The sequence below is a fragment of the Pelobates fuscus genome, chromosome 7 (assembly GCF_036172605.1).
Source record: "Pelobates fuscus isolate aPelFus1 chromosome 7, aPelFus1.pri, whole genome shotgun sequence".
NCBI classification, from domain to species: Eukaryota; Metazoa; Chordata; class Amphibia; order Anura; family Pelobatidae; genus Pelobates; species Pelobates fuscus.
This window is the reverse complement of record NC_086323.1, coordinates 37923373-37939896: the sequence shown is the minus strand read 5'-3', so window position 1 is coordinate 37939896 and position 16524 is coordinate 37923373.

Below are 16524 nucleotides of genomic sequence, written 5' to 3'. Positions count from 1 at the left end.
TATCAGTCTGCTGCCAGTGATCCTCCTCTAAGCACTGCATATCAGGCTGCTGCCAGTGATCCTCCTCTAAGCACTGCATATCAGTCTGCTGCCAGTGATCCTCCTCTAAGCACTGCATATCAGGCTGCTGCCAGTGATCCTCCTCTAAGCACTGCATATCAGGCTGCTGCCAGCGATCCCCCTCTAAGTACTGCATATGAGACTGCTGCCAGTGATTCTCCTCTAAGCACTGCATATGAGACTGCTGCCAGAGATCCTCCTCTAAGCACTGCATATCAGGCTGCTGCCAGAGATCCTCCTCTAAGCACTGCATATCAGGCTGCTGCCAGTGATCCTCCTCTGAGCACTGCATATCAGGCTGCTGCCAGTGATCCCCCTCTAAGCACTGCATATGAGGCTGCTGCCAGTGATGCTACTCTCAGCACTGCATATCAGGCTGCTGCCAGTGATCCTCATCTAAGCACTGCATATCAGGCTGCTGCCAGTGATCCTCCTCTAAGCACTGCATATCAGGTTGCTGCCAGTGATCCTCCTCTAAGCACTGCATATCAGTCTGCTGCAAGCGATCCTCCTGTAAGCACTGCATATCAAGCTGCTGCCAGTGCACTGCCTCTAAGCACTGCATATCAGGCTGCTGCCAGTAATCCTGCTCTAAGCACTGTATATCAGGTTGCAGCCAGTGATCATCCTTTTAAGCACTGCATATTAGGCTGCTGCCAGAGATCCTCCTCTAAGCACTGCATATCAGGCTGCTGCGAGTGATCCACCTCTAAGCACTGCATATCAGTCTGCTGCCAGAGATCCTCCTCTAAGCACTGCATATCAGGCTGCTGCCAGTGATCGTCCTATAAGCACTGCATATTAGGCTGCTGCCACAGATCCTCCTCTAAGCACTACATATAAGGCTGCTGCCAGTGATCCTCCTCTAAGCACTGCATATCAGTCTGCTGCCAGTGCTCCTCCTCTAAGCACTGCATATCAGGCTGCTGCCAGTGATCCTTCTCTAAGCACTGCATATCAGTCTGCTGTCAGTTATCCTCCTCTAAACACTGCATATCAGGCTGCCAGTGATCCTCCTCTAAGCACTGCATATCAGGCTGCTGCCAGTTCACTCCCTCTAAGCACTGCATATCAGGCTGCTGCCAGTGATACTCTAAGCACAGCATATCAGGCTGCTGCCAGTGATTCTCCTCTAAGCATTGCCTATCAGGCTGCTGCCAGTGATCCTTCTCTAAGCACTGCATATCAGGCTGCTGCCAGTGATCCTCCTCTAAGCACTGCATATCAGGCAGCAGCCAGTGATCCTTCTCTAAACAGTGCATATCAGGCTGCAGCCAGTGATCCTCCTCTAAACACTGCATATCAGTCTGCAGCCGGTTATCCTCCTCTAAACACTGCATATCAGTCTGCTGTCAGTTATCCTCCTCTAAGCACTGCATATCAGGCTGCTGCCAGTGATCCTCCTCTAAGCACAGCATATCAGGCTGCAGCCAGTGATCCTTCTCTAAACACTGCATATGTGGCTGCTGCCAGCGATCCTTCTCTGAGCACTGCATATCAGGTTGCAGCCAGCGATCCTCCTCTAAGCACTGCATATCAGGCTGCTGTTAGTGATCCTCATCTAAGCACTGCATATCAGGCTGCTGCCAGTGATCCTTCTCTAAGCACTGCATATCAGTGTGCTGCAAGCGATCCTCCTCTAAGCACTGCATATCTGGCTGCTGCCAGTGATCCTCCTCTAAGCACTGCATATCTGGCTGCTGCCAGTGATCCTCCTCTAAGCACTGCATATCAGGCTGCTGCCAGTGATCCTCCTCTAAGCACTGCATATCAGGCTGCTGCCAGTGATCCTCCTCTAAGCACTGCATATCAGGCTGCTGCCAGTGATCCTCCTCTAAGCACTGCATATCAGGCTGCTGCCAACGATCCTCCTCTAAGCACTGCATATCTTGCTGCTGCCAGTGATCCTCCTCTAAGCACTGCATATCTGGCTGCTGCCAGTGATCCCCCTCTAAGCACTGCATATCAGGCTGCTGCCAGTGATCCCCCTCTAAGCACTGCATATCACTGGCTGCAGCCTGATATGCAGTGCTTAGAGGAGGGTCACTGGCAGCAGCCTGATATGCAGTGCTTAGAGGAGGATCACTGGTAGCAACCTGATATGCAGTGCTTGGAGGAGGATCACTGGCAGCAGACTAATAGGTACTGCTTAGAGGAGGATCACTGGCAGCAGACTAATATGCAGTGCTTAGAGGAGGATCACTGGCAGCAGCCTGATATGCAGTGCTTAGAGGAGGGTCACTGGCAGCAGCCTGATATGCAGTGCTTAGAGGAGGATCACTGGTAGCAACCTGATATGCAGTGCTTGGAGGAGGATCACTGGCAGCAGACTAATAGGTACTACTTAGAGGAGGATCACTGGCAGCAGACTAATATGCAGTGCTTAGAGGAGGATTGCTGGCAGCAGCCTGATATGCAGTGCTTAGAGGAGGATAACTGACAGCAGCCTGATATGCAGTGCTTAGAGGAGGATCACTGGCTGCAGCCTGATATGCAGTGCTTAGAGGAGGATCACTGGCAGCAGCCTGATATGCAGTGCTTAGAGGAGGATCACTGGCTGCAGCCTGATATGCAGTGCTTAGAGGAGGATCACTGGCGGCAGCCTGATATGCAGTGCTTAGAGGAGGCTCACTGGCAGCAGCCTGATATGCAGTGCTTAGAGGAGGATCACTGGCAGCAGCCTGATATGCAGTGCTTAGATGAGGATCACTGGCAGCAGCCTGATATGCAGTGCTTAGAGGAGGATCACTGACAGCAGCCTGATATGCAGTGCTTAGAGGAGGATCGCTGGCAGCAGCCTGATATGCAGTGCTTAGAGGAGGATCACTGGCAGCAGCCTGATATGCAGCGCTTAGAGGAGTATCACTGGCAGCAGCCTGATATGCAGTGCTTAGAGGAGGATCACTGGCAGCAGCCTGATATGCAGCGCTTAGAGGAGTATCACTGGCAGCAGCCTGATATGAAGTGCTTAGAGGGGGATCACTGGCAGCAGCCTGATATGCAGTGCTTAGAGGGGGATCACTGGCAGCAGCCAGATATGCAGTGCTTAGAGGAGGATCACTGGCAGCAGCAAGATATGCAGTGCTTAGAGGTGGATCGTTGGCAGCAGCCTGATACGCAGTGCTTAGAGGAGGATCACTGGCAGCAGCCTGATATGCAGTGCTTAGAGGAGGATCACTGGCAGCAGCCTGATATGCAGTGCTTAGAGGAGGATCACTGGCAGCAGCCTGAAATGCAGTGCTTAGAGGAGGATCACTGGCAGCAGCCAGATATGCAGTGCTTAGATGAGGATCACTGGCAGCAGCTAGATATGCAGTGCTTAGAGGAGGATCGCTTGCAGCAGACTGATATGCAGTGCTTAGAGGAGGATCACTGGCAGCAGCAAGATATGCAGTGCTTTGAGGAGGATCGTTGGCAGCAGCCTGATACGCAGTGCTTAGAGGAGGATCACTGGCAGCAGCCTGATATGCAGTGCTTAGAGGAGGATCACTGGCAGCAGCCTGATATGCAGTGCTTAGAGGAGGATCACTGGCAGCAGCCTGATATGCAGTGCTTAGAGGAGGATCACTGGCAGCAGCCAGATATGCAGTGCTTAGAGGAGGATCACTGGCAGCAGACAGATATGCAGTGCTTAGAGGAGGATCACTGGCAGCAGCCTGATATGCAGTGCTTAGAGGAGGATCGCTTGCAGCAGACTGATATGCAGTGCTTAGAGAAGGATCACTGGCAGCAGCCTGATATGCAGTGCTTAGATGAGGATCACTGACAGCAGCCTGATATGCAGTGCTTAGAGGAGGATCACTGGCAGCAGCCAGATATGCAGTGCTTAGAGGAGGATCACTGGCAGCAGCCTGATATGCAGTGTTTAGAGGAGGATCACTGGCAGCAGCCTCATATGCAGTGCTTAGAGGAGGATCACTGGCAGCAGCCTGATATGCAGTGCTTAGAGGAGGATCACTGGCAGCAGCCTGATATGCAGCGCTTAGAGGAGTATCACTGGCAGCAGCCTGATATGCAGTGCTTAGAGGGGGATCACTGGCAGCAGCCTGATATGCAGTGCTTAGAGGGGGATCACTGGCAGCAGCCAGATATGCAGTGCTTAGAGGAGGATCACTGGCAGCAGCAAGATATGCAGTGCTTAGAGGAGGATCGTTGACAGCAGCCTGATACGCAGTGCTTAGAGGAGGATCACTGGCAGCAGCCTGATATGCAGTGCTTAGAGGAGGATCACTGGCAGCAGCCTGATATGCAGTGCTTAGAGGAGGATCACTGGCAGCAGCCTGAAATGCAGTGCTTAGAGGAGGATCACTAACAGCAGCCAGATATGCAGTGCTTAGAGGAGGATCACTGGCAGCAACCTGATATGCAGTGCTTAGAGGAGGATCACTGGCAGCAGCCTGATATGCAGTGCTTAGAGGAGGATCACTGGCAGCAGCCTGAAATGCAGTGCTTAGAGGAGGATCACTAGCAGCAGCCAGATATGCAGTGCTTAGATGAGGATCACTGGCAGCAGCCAGATATGCAGTGCTTAGAGGAGGATCGCTTGCAGCAGACTGATATGCAGTGCTTAGAGAAGGATCACTGGCAGCAGCCTGATATGCAGTGCTTAGAGGAGGATCGTTGGCAGCAGCCTGATACGCAGTGCTTAGAGGAGGATCACTGGCAGCAGCCTGATATGCAGTGCTTAGAGGAGGATCACTGGCAGCAGCCTGATATGTAGTGCTTAGAGGAGGATCACTGGCAGCAGCCTGATACGCCGTGCTTAGAGGGGGATCACTGGCAGCAGCCTGATATGCAGTGCTTAGAGGAGGATCACTGACAGCAGCCTGATATGCAGTGCTTAGAGGAGGATCACTGGCAGCAGCCTGATATGTAGTGCTTAGAGGAGGATCACTGGCAGCAGCCTGATACGCAGTGCTTAGAGGAGGATCACTGGCAGCAGACAGATATGCAGTGCTTAGAGGAGGATCACTGGCAGCAGCCTGATATGCAGTGCTTAGAGGTGGATCGCTTGCAGCAGACTTATATGCAGTGCTTAGAGAAGGATCACTGGCAGCAGCCTGATATGCAGTGCTTAGATGAGGATCACTGGCAGCAGCCTGATATGCAGTGCTTAGAGGAGGATCGCTGGCTGCAACCTGATATGCAGTGCTCAGAGAAGGATCGCTGGCAGCAGCCTGATATGCAGTATTTAGAGAAGGATCACTGGCTGCAGCCTGATATGCAGTGCTTAGAGGAGGATCACTGGCAGCAGACTGATATGCAGCGCTTAGAGGAGTCTCACTGGCAGCAGCCTGATATGCAGTGCTTAGAGGAGGATCACTGGCAGCAGCCTGATATGCAGCGCTTAGAGGAGTATCACTGGCAGCAACCTGATATGCAGTGCTTAGAGGGGGATCACTGGCAGCAGCCTGATATGCAGTGCTTAGAGGAGGATCACTGGCAGCAGCAAGATATGCAGTGCTTAGAGGAGGATCGTTGGCAGCAGCCTGATACGCAGTGCTTAGAGGAGGATCACTGGCAGCAGCCTGATATGCAGTGCTTAGAGGAGGATCACTGGCAGCAGCCTGAAATGCAGTGCTTAGAGGAGGATCACTGGCAGCAGTCAGATATGCAGTGCTTAGATGAGGATCACTGGCAGCAGCCAGATATGCAGTGCTTAGAGGAGGATCACTGGCAGCAGACTGATATGCAGTGCTTAGAGAAGGATCACTGGCAGCAGCCTGATATGCAGTGCTTAGAGGAGGATCACTGGCAGCAGCCTGATATGCAGTGCTTAGAGGAGGATCACTGGCAGCAGCCTGATATGCAGTGCTTAGAGGCATATCAGGCTGCTGCTAGTCAGGGCCAGTGCAAGGATTTCTGCAGCCCTAGGCAAAGATCCATTTTGCCGCCCCCTTATGTCACTCACTTACTGACAGACACACACTGACAGACAGACAGACACACACACACAGGCAGACACTCACTGACAGACAGACACACACAGACAGACACGATCTGACAGACACACACACAAGCAGATGCTCAATGACATGCACACACACAGACAGACAGACCCTCACTGACATACATACACTCACTTCACTGACAGACACACACAGACAGACACACCTACACTCACTGACAGACACACATACACCCACACAGGCAGATACTCACTGACAGACACACACACACACTGACAGTCAAACATTCACTGACACATACAAACACACACTCACTCACTGACATACATACACTCACTGACACATACATACACACACACACACACACAAACACACACACTCACTCACTGACATACATACACTTACTCACAGACACACACACACTCACACACTCACTGACACAGACTCACACAATTACATATTTTGAGGCCCATCCAGCCTCCCTACATCCCTGGATCCAGTGTGGTGCAGCTCCTCCCTCCTCCAGCGAGCTGTGTAGTATGCATAGTCCGAAATGACGTCATATTCCGGCTCCCGGCATCACAGAGGGCGCACGAGGGAGGAGTGGGAGGCTGCAAGAAGAGATTCCATCGCCGCCTGCCTTCTTCTTCCCCCCTCTCCTCCAGTCACTGGGATTTGTTGGCAGAGCAGGCACCTGCCATCAAGGTAAGCAGGTGCCTGCTCTGCCTTACCTAGCACACCTTCGGGGGCGCCATGAGGTGGCCAGATGTTATAACAATCAAATATCATATGTTACCTTTTCATGTTAGTTTCCCGTTAATTCTTTTTTTATATGTATATAATTCCCCTTTAAGTAAATGTGCAGCCTGTCATTGCTTGGGTTTACTTGTATGGAAAGGGCAGAGCTGCGTTTCTCCTCAATCCTTAAGGAGATGCCCCTCAGTAATCTCTCTGAGGCAGTGCTTCTGAGAATCTTTTATTTAAGTTTACAGACAGCAGGTAGAAAGCTTTTTCCTTGCTGGGCAGACTTCCCACTCTGCTTGTCGCAGGTCCCAAGAGTCACAGCCCGGCACAGTGTCATTCAGCAGGTCTCAGAAAAGTGGAGGCAGCTAGCTGCAGGATGCAGATTGGGGTCCACATTTTTCCTCTGTCTGTTGCAGAGCATTGATTATATTCCTCATTTTGTTCTTCTACACATCCCAAGCTGTAGTTAACCATTTCAGTTACAGCACGTCTCTTGGCTGTGGGTACGTTTGCCAGCTGGCCATTGTTACAGGTGACATTTCATGCTGAGCTAGTATGTGAGGAACATTGTAATTGTCTAAAAGAATCCCCTTATACTGGCGAAATGCAATGCTGCATAATGCCAGCCAACAGTGTGTTCGCTTCATAAGTAAATGTTGAAGAAATTGCTGAAGATGCAGGCATGCCAACAGATATTGGCTAAGAAACCTGAGAGGAACGGGGACACAGCAGGATTGTCCATGTGTTATTAAGGATTACTCTACCCTGGTCAGCAATAGATGACGTATATACCGCTATTAAGTACGTGGACTTAAGCATTCCATTATTAAAGAAACACTCTGGACACCATAACAACTTCATCTCAATTTAGTTGTTATGGAGCCTGGTACTGTTTACTTACAGTTTAACCCCAAAGTGCTCCCAAAGGCACCTGCCCTCTTTGAATCTCTGCCCCCCTCCTCTGACCCAGCTTCACAGGACGCCGGCGATATACTTAGAGTAGTTGTTCGAAAAGGACCTCCAGGCACCATAATTACATAGTTAAGATGAAGTTATTATGGTGCCCAGAGTGTTCTTTTATGTGTGCAGCCATTGCTAGGAACACTGTTTATAAGTGTGCAGCGACTCTTGGTAACACAACTGTTAGGTTTACAGATTGTTGGCGAACATCACAAACTCAGCAACAAACAGCACCGTTAAACAGGACCTGTCACTTCTCTAGAAATTACACCATTGTATAAAAGATCGAAAATCACCTTTAACTTGTGTTACCCTGCTTCTCATGCGATACTCAGCTTTCTTATAAATTGATATTACATATTTCACAAATTATATCACAATTCAGTTCTGTCCAGGCAATGGCATGGAACACACTGCAAACGATTAGGAGAGACAGAGACAGTGGAGGTTATGTGTAAAAAGTATTTTGCTCCCTATAAAGATGCATTGAGAAAGCCTTGGATTGGATAAGATCATGAATACTGGTGACCGTCGCCAGTGAAGGTGACCATGGCAAGACTGGTGCACCAGGTGAAATAAGATAAGTAAATCTATTTATTTACGTAATTCTGGGATCGGCCCAATAATTCAAATAGATATAAGAACACTCTAGTGTACATGTTCGTATTCCTAACGCAAAGTGTTCCTTTGAAAGGAAAGCATTAAAAGGAATAAAATGAAACAATAAAAACTGCTAACCTCTTTCAGAAAATCTGACATTCTGATAGAAAGATTTTGTTGGAATAAATCCAATTCTTCCCATTGATCAGCATTCTGGCGGTGTGTAAGGAGTTTGAACGTCACATAACTGAGTGTGACTCGGTCGTTGCAGCGGAAGCACCAAAATTTGGCCGTCAGGAAGACAATCACTAGACATGTGTTTAGTCCTGCAATGAAAACATCTACCCATCTGCTGTATATACAAAACTGCAATGTTTTACATTGCATGATTAAAAAGACAGGACCACTGCACCGAGATGAAGGGCTGGGTGTCTATACTAATCTATTAACTGAATATTTCACTGCCACGAGATATTAAAGGGGAACTATCACTTCTCAGGATTTTCAATATCGTGTTTACTTATAGCTGTATATAGCAAAACATTATTTGTGAAGTGTTAAAAATAAAGTTAAATATAGATTAATTTTCCACTTCTCTTTATCTCTTTATCATGCAACTGGGTGCCTCCATCTTAGTTCCCTGTCAATCATTGTAATAAACTCTGTCCTTTGCACCTGGCAGTCAGCACAGAGAAAACATGTTTAATAATTAATACTAATAATAATTCATGTTTAATAATTAAACAATTAAAGCAACCTCTATACTTCACTCATCATCAACCCATGCACTACACAAACATTAAACTTTAATCTCTTTGCTACCTTAAAGGGAACTTGTCACAAACTAATGAACTATAGCTCATTTTAAAGAACTTAAAATTCCATTTCTAGCGGTTTTCCTAGCAAATGTATAGATTTGAATAAAAAAACATTAAAAACAGAACTTTAATACCCACCTCTTTAATAAGATTGCAGCGGGGAGCACAGGCTCAGGTAAAGCAGGACCATTTCCCTTTAATACTTACAGGGATACTCCGGGTATCATGACATGATAACTTTATCACAAGCTTGTGCCTCATTGCTCTGACACTGCACGTCTTCTTAATGTTCGAGACTGAAGTCAGGAAGCCTCACACTGGGCTATTACTAACTCCCTATTGAGAAAAGAGAGTGAAAAAAATATGTTCCTTTTTATACATGGATTCCCTGGAGTATGTGTCTGCTGTATACAACTGCTTTGAAACACAACACAGGAAGAGTTGCATTAATAACAAAACAGCTGTCCATGAGGGGTTCACTGGCATTGCACCTCTTCCTGCGTTGTGTTTCAAAGCTGTTGTATACAGCAGACACATACTCCAAGGGATCCATGTATAAAGTGGAATTTTGTTGAGCATATGCCTACCCAGAATCCCTTGCAGTAGTGAGCGCACTGTTAAAGTGAGATTTCTGTGGAAAAAAGCAAGTCTTCTGGCTTGACTGGTATGTGTATTTGTGTTTAGCAATGTATTATATATATATATATATATATAATAAAATAAAACTGACAGTAAAACATTTTCGTTTGTAATTCTCTTATAGAATAGTGGAACATTTAGCAGATTTGTTAGAATGGCGCAAAAAATATACAGAATGAATACTATTTGTTTTTTTTAGTTTAACATCAAGTTATCTACAAAACCCAGATTTTGAACCAGCTGGTTTAAAACTGCCTGCCACATATGGATCAGCTGCAGTATCTCATGAAATAAAGCCACTCACTGTTGCAAAACACAATACGTAAAGCATAAAAACATAAAGCCCCATAGCCCCTATAACATTTAGTGGGTTTAGTGTAAAAAGTCTTTGAATGCCATCCCCTCATTTTGTCAAGCTGTTTGGCCATTTGCATTTCACCCAATACGGTACCGCAGTGAGAGGCTTTGAGTCATGTGGACGGTTTCGTGAAAACGTCCACATTATCACATCATTGGCTGATAATGTGAAAGGATGATCTCAGCAGGGCACTCAATGCACCCACATTAATTTGAAACATCTCATCATGAAAAAGCTAAGTTAAAAAGCCACCTATGAAATAAACCACTGCTCTAATGATGCGTTCATATGTCCACAACTCATTAAACTAGATTTAAAGAACTTATCCCTGATCCCTCCAACCCCAAACCAATATTAACCCATTATATAGTACAGCGCTTTTTAGACTGGTAAGAAAATTGGTGTGAACCATTTTTCCCCCCCAAAATAGAAAATTTTTGAGGACATTCAAGTTTTGGCCAAATGCGGTCCGATTTGGCAGAATTTCGGAATCAGTGTGTGCTGCAAAATATATAAATAATATATTATATTATTATTTGAGCATTTTCACACCATTTGGCTCACAGATTAAGTGAGAAAAAGTAACCAATGGAGGAAAAACCAGGAGAAGCAGTAAAACATAATCTATATGTATATGTTATATATCTATAAAATATCGAATGATAGATTGTTTTATTGCTTCTATTTACCCTCTATTACTCACTTTTTACTTGATTTGATTTTTACATTTAGTGACTGTCCCCTAGATATCAATCATCTTTTTTTTCAGTCAGTCATCTCTTTTGGCGCCATCGACAGAATTCAGAATCACAACCCTGAATTGAATATGTTCGGTATTGCACTGTTCGGTTGCTTAGCGATTCGTGTCTATTGTGGCTTGGAGTTCAGGAATCCAACTGATCTGCCCAAATACGGCTGAATTGTAGTTTTGCCCAAAATGAATTTCCAAGTCTAGTGATTTTATAAATGCTGGGGCAGTATAAAAAATGAGTAATAATAATAACCCTAAGTCCCTCCAAGCCCCTAACCATAAGTCCCCTTCAAACTACTAAAAAGAGTGCCCTGGTGTCCCCAATGTAACAGTACTATGAGGCAGCAAGTCTGGTGTGAGTGCTGGATGGATTAATTTGATCTACGTAAAATCTCGGGATCTCAGTTGAGCAAACTTTATCCTCAATCTTACCCTTCCCCGGACTTCACTCCCACACACAGACGAGAACCATACCACCCTACTAAGCATCCTAATTAAGAAGTACGGGAGACTACATCCCAGAAGAACCACAATCTCTCCACCTACGCCTCCTAGTTATTATCTTTCACAGGAAAGTTGGACTACTCCCAAGATTTTCAAGGAAATATTCTGTAACTCTTTATATATGAGACCAATCTGACTGCTCCAATTAAACATGTAATGCCAGACTCCAACAATTAAAACTACTAAGAGCAGACGGCATCCCTTCTGTCCTAGAATCCCTCTTTTATCATTAGCTTTCCAATTGCTATCCCCTTCTCCTGCAGACTTATACTGCCCCAGGTCATTGTTCGAAATTCTCTGCTTATCTAACTCCCCAGTACAACATGCTCTTTCAATGGTCTTCTCCGTCCTTGCCTCCAAGACTTAATTGTGACCTTAATTTTACACTTCCTGACAAAGATATTCATATCATAATGTGATCTCCTCCAAAACGCAAGAGTTTGCACACAAATATCTTACTTCTAAGGTTGTAATTAAATCCTACGTATAATTTTTCCACAAGTAGCTGATACATATGGGTCTCATGTTAATTTTAAATGTTTATATGTTTTTATTTCATTTATTGGTTTAAAAAAACGGTAAGAGCTTCTTTATTTCTAGGTAGAATTTTCACTATTTCTCTGTGGAATTCTCAAACCTCCCAAGTCAAGACCCCCAGACAGAGCCTTTCTCCGGTAATAATGTTTGTATGTGGGTTGCAAATGATCCAGAAGAGATCTTATTTCAATTTTCAATTGCGTGATGATTATTCCCATTGAACACGCAGAATTTTGCTAAACCAGCACTAGAGCTGCTTAGGGTATGAGAACAGCATCTGCTAAAGATATCAGCCACTCTCTTCTCTATTTAATGCCTTTTTTTTTTTTTAATATAAATCTCTATAATAGATTAATATTGGCAGTGAATCTACTTTGGAGTGTAACTTAAAAGAATTAGGAGTACATTCTTTTGCATGTTGCCTACAAGCCAAATTGCTACCAGCTTAGTATTGACAACAAATGCTAAACACAGAACAAGAACTGTAATCTCTATAGTAACTAGACTTGTACATTCATTTTGAACCTTTGCAATGCCCCACCTCTAACCCAAGCACAGACTTTTATTCTTTAGCATTGAATACTCCAAACAGAGACTTCTCATTGAGGCTTCTCTGTGCTAGAGCTTACGCACACACATCCAATTGCAGCTTTCCTATTCTTCTCCATGTCCTGTACTACAGCTCAATGAGACAGGGGAAGGCAGACGCACAGTATCAAAATGCACCTGCCTCTTGTGTTAGCTCTGTGGAGCAAATAGAAGAAGAATGATTGACAGCATGGGTGGTGTTTTGCCCCCAGTTATAAGAGTGTCTATTTCTATTTAAGGCCTTGATTTAATTTGAATTCGGATTTGGATAAGCTTTTCAAATTATCACAATTTGTTAGCAAAACAATTAAAATTATTTATGCACAGAAGTCACAAGTAAAGTCTATGGGAAATTTCTCTATGGAGACTCCATGCAGAGCGTCTGAATGACTGCCACTAGAGGTTTTCCTAGGCACTACCTTTTCTCTGAAAAGACAGTGTTTATAGCGCTAAGGCTGCAAGGACATTGAGCGGTAGTGGTTCTGGTGACTATAGTGTCCATTTAAGTGTGCGTTTTGCCATAGGTGTTCTCAGTGGTGCATTTTGGATTTGTGCTGCCCTAGGCATGACTAAATTCGGGCACCCCCAAAATCTAAATCTGCCCCCCCAATTTGTGTCAAGGCCATCTTTTGACTGACAGACACATGCCCTCATTGATACATGCACTGATATACACTCACTGACAGATACACAGTCATTGGCACACACATACAGTTATAAGCACACACTGTTTAACCAACACACACTTTCACTGACAGACACACACTGACACACCCACTCACCGACAGGCACACACTCTCAGATACACATAAAATGACATACACACACTGACACACACTCACAGGCACACCCATCACAGGCACACCCATTTCCACACTGTAAGGTGGAAAGCCTCAGAACATAAGGCAAGCAAGGCATTTGTCTGGGAGCTTGGGATGGCATTTCTTGGCGCCCCCCATGAAAGTGCAGCCCTAGGCAAATGCCTTGTTTGCTTTGTGGTAAATACATCCCTGGGTGTTCTTAGTTTGAATGATAAAAACGGCCATTTCAAGTTCCACTGCAACATTGTCTATAGCTAGACTACACTGTGAGTTTCTATGAGTCGACAAGAAATTAAGTGAAAAGAGCAGGGTTGGAATAAAAAAATCTACACCCTAGTCCATGTTGGTTTATTATTTGCAATTTGATGATGAACTCACTATAACCCACTATTTTAGTGAATTGACCACTTGCTTAGATCAAACAAGCTTAAAGGGACACTATAGTAATTAAAACAACTTTACCTTAATGAAGCAGTTTTGGTGTATAGATCATGCCCCTGCAGTCTCACTGCTCAATTATCTGCCATTTAGGAGTTAAATCACTATCCACACCTCCCTCCATGTGACTTACACAGCCTTCCTAAACACTTCCTGTAAAGAGTCATCTAATGTTTACATTTCCTTTTTTGTAAATTTGGTTTAATTTAGTTTTTTTTTTTTTTTTTATCTCCTGCTGTTATTAGCTTGTTAGACCCTGCAGGAGCATGTATGTTATTAAAGTTCAATTTACAGAGCAGGAGATAAAAACGTTTAAAGTTTTGCCTGTCTTATGTTTTTACTTTTTTTTTTTGTTTTGATGCCTAAAAGTAGTCCTACACTGAGACATGATTGATTCGCATGATACCTAATAAAAAATAGTGCAGTATTTGCGCCATGTTTTTTGCTTTTGTGTCTGAAATATTCTGCTTGTTTATGCATACATTTGTGCCATTTCTGCGCCTGTCTGTGTTTTCATGCATTGCATAAAAATAAATAAAAAAAAAAAGGAAAACTTTTAAAATAAGTAACATCTGATTGAAAATGAAACAATTTTTTTTCCCATGCAGGCTGTGGTCACAGCCAGGGGAGGTGTGGCTAGGGCTACCTAAACAGAAACAAAAGTGTTTTAACTCCTAAATGGCAGCGAATTGAGCAGTGAAACTTCAGGGTTATGATCTATACACTAAAACTGCTTTATTTAGCTAAAGTTGTTTTGGTGACTATAGTGTCCCTTTAATATGTTGGGAAGGTTATTTTATACTAATTTATGTGGCAGAATTGTTTTAAAACTGGCAGTGTCAGTGTGAGCATCGCCATTATTATATGGTGTAACTGTACTCTCCCTTTAACCTGCTGAGTGAGCTGAGTTACTTGTCCGACCAGGAGTTATTCCCGAAACAGTGAAATGTAATACAAATTGCAAAAGATAGGTTAATAATAGCTGATTTGGGAGAGAAATTCAACTCTATAGCAACTAGACTTATAACCACAGGCGGCCCTATAAGTCATCTTCCTTAATTTGCAAGCATCTTGTTTTGCTCTTGTCTATTTTGCTGTGCCTGATTTTAACAAGACAGTTAAGTCTGACTTGAACAACTAATTAATTTGTTCTCCTGTCTAAGGCTGAATCGTATGGGAATAAATTTATTAATACAACTTGCAACTTGCAGGTCAGGACTGAAAGTAAATCTATAACTTTATAAATCTTCTAAAAAAAAACCCCTGATTCAGATATATTGTACAGTTTCAGCATCAATGCTATTTCCTTGCTGTGTGAAAGGCTTATACAAGTCGCTGAACTGTAACACACAGCCAAGTGAGACAAATGCTCTAATATTTAATTTTATACCAATTACCTTGTTGCTCCTCATCCAATTTAAATAGGCAGAAAAATTTAGGACCAATTTCATCTCCTATGGGAGTATAAAAAAATTAGCTGTTGGATTACCCTAAAACTAATAGAATTGTGAATCCTTCTAACTCCATCTGCCTATGGAGATTTTCCTGGTTTGCCCAACGTCTAGTCAGCCCCTGTCTGCATAAATTTAAATTTACATAACTCAGTATGTATATCCCGAAAATATGTCTCTGCTAGCTCCAAGTGCATTATGTGAATTGATCATTGTTCTTTAAGAATATTTAATTGAAGAGGTGAGTGGAGCTTCATAGAAGACGGGTCATTGGCAGTGACCCAAACGCAATAGCTGCTCAACCCCTAGATTTTTTTTTTTCAATTCTTTATTTTTGACTGGTACAGTAGTACATATATCACATAGTACACAGGTTCAACATATCAAAAACAAGACATGAACAGTATTACATATCTCAAGAATCAGCATCTTATCTCTGAGATACTGATAAGTATCTGAACCTACTGAGGCTTTTCTTTAACCACCCCATCAGGTTTTTGTTATATTATATATAGATATAAGGAAAGAGTTGCGTTAATGTAGTCTTACAAAGCTCCTCACACAGCCCCTAGAATTTTAAAATTATTATTTATTTATTTATTGTTTTTAAGGACATGATAAATAGCCATAAGTACATTATGTCATGCTAAAGTGACCAGCCATCACAAGAAGGTTGGGCATTATGGGACCTTCCAAAAAGACAATGATCCAAAGTATACCTCAAATTCCACCAAGGCTTGTTTGCAAAAGAAGTCTTGCAAAAATTCTACAGTGGCCATCACAGTCACCTGACTTGAACCCCATAGTAAATCTCTGGGCATTATGTACTAGGTCCCAAAATGGTTACACCTACTAGGAATCCAGTGCTGGACGATGCTCTCAGTGCTACCTTCCACGTCCCGTCTAATGTCAGCGGTGCCCTATCATAGTCCAATCAAATGCTTCTCAAGTTTTTCAGATGTTGAATTGACTATGTCTTTGGTGGTTGCTTTAAAATGTTGATAATTCCTCTTCAGCAGAACTGTGATTTCCGAAACTTGAATGTTTAATGTAAGGTGTTGGGTCCATTTTCTCCAAGCCATTGCTGTCACGTGCATTCAGAAAGTACTGGAGTGGTGGAACTGTGGTTGCATCAAAGTCACTAATGGCTCTTCAGCAGCTGTTAATGTGACCACAAACATAGAATATGGGAATGCAATTTCACTTAATGTTTCTCTCCATTAGATTTGGTTAGAGGTTTCAGTCTAAAATGTTGGCACCCAGAAAAGTGAGCATTTCCTTAGTTCCTGACCTTCATTACAAGACATACGCACAACATGATGGCGAGTTAGCGACAGCAGTGAAAT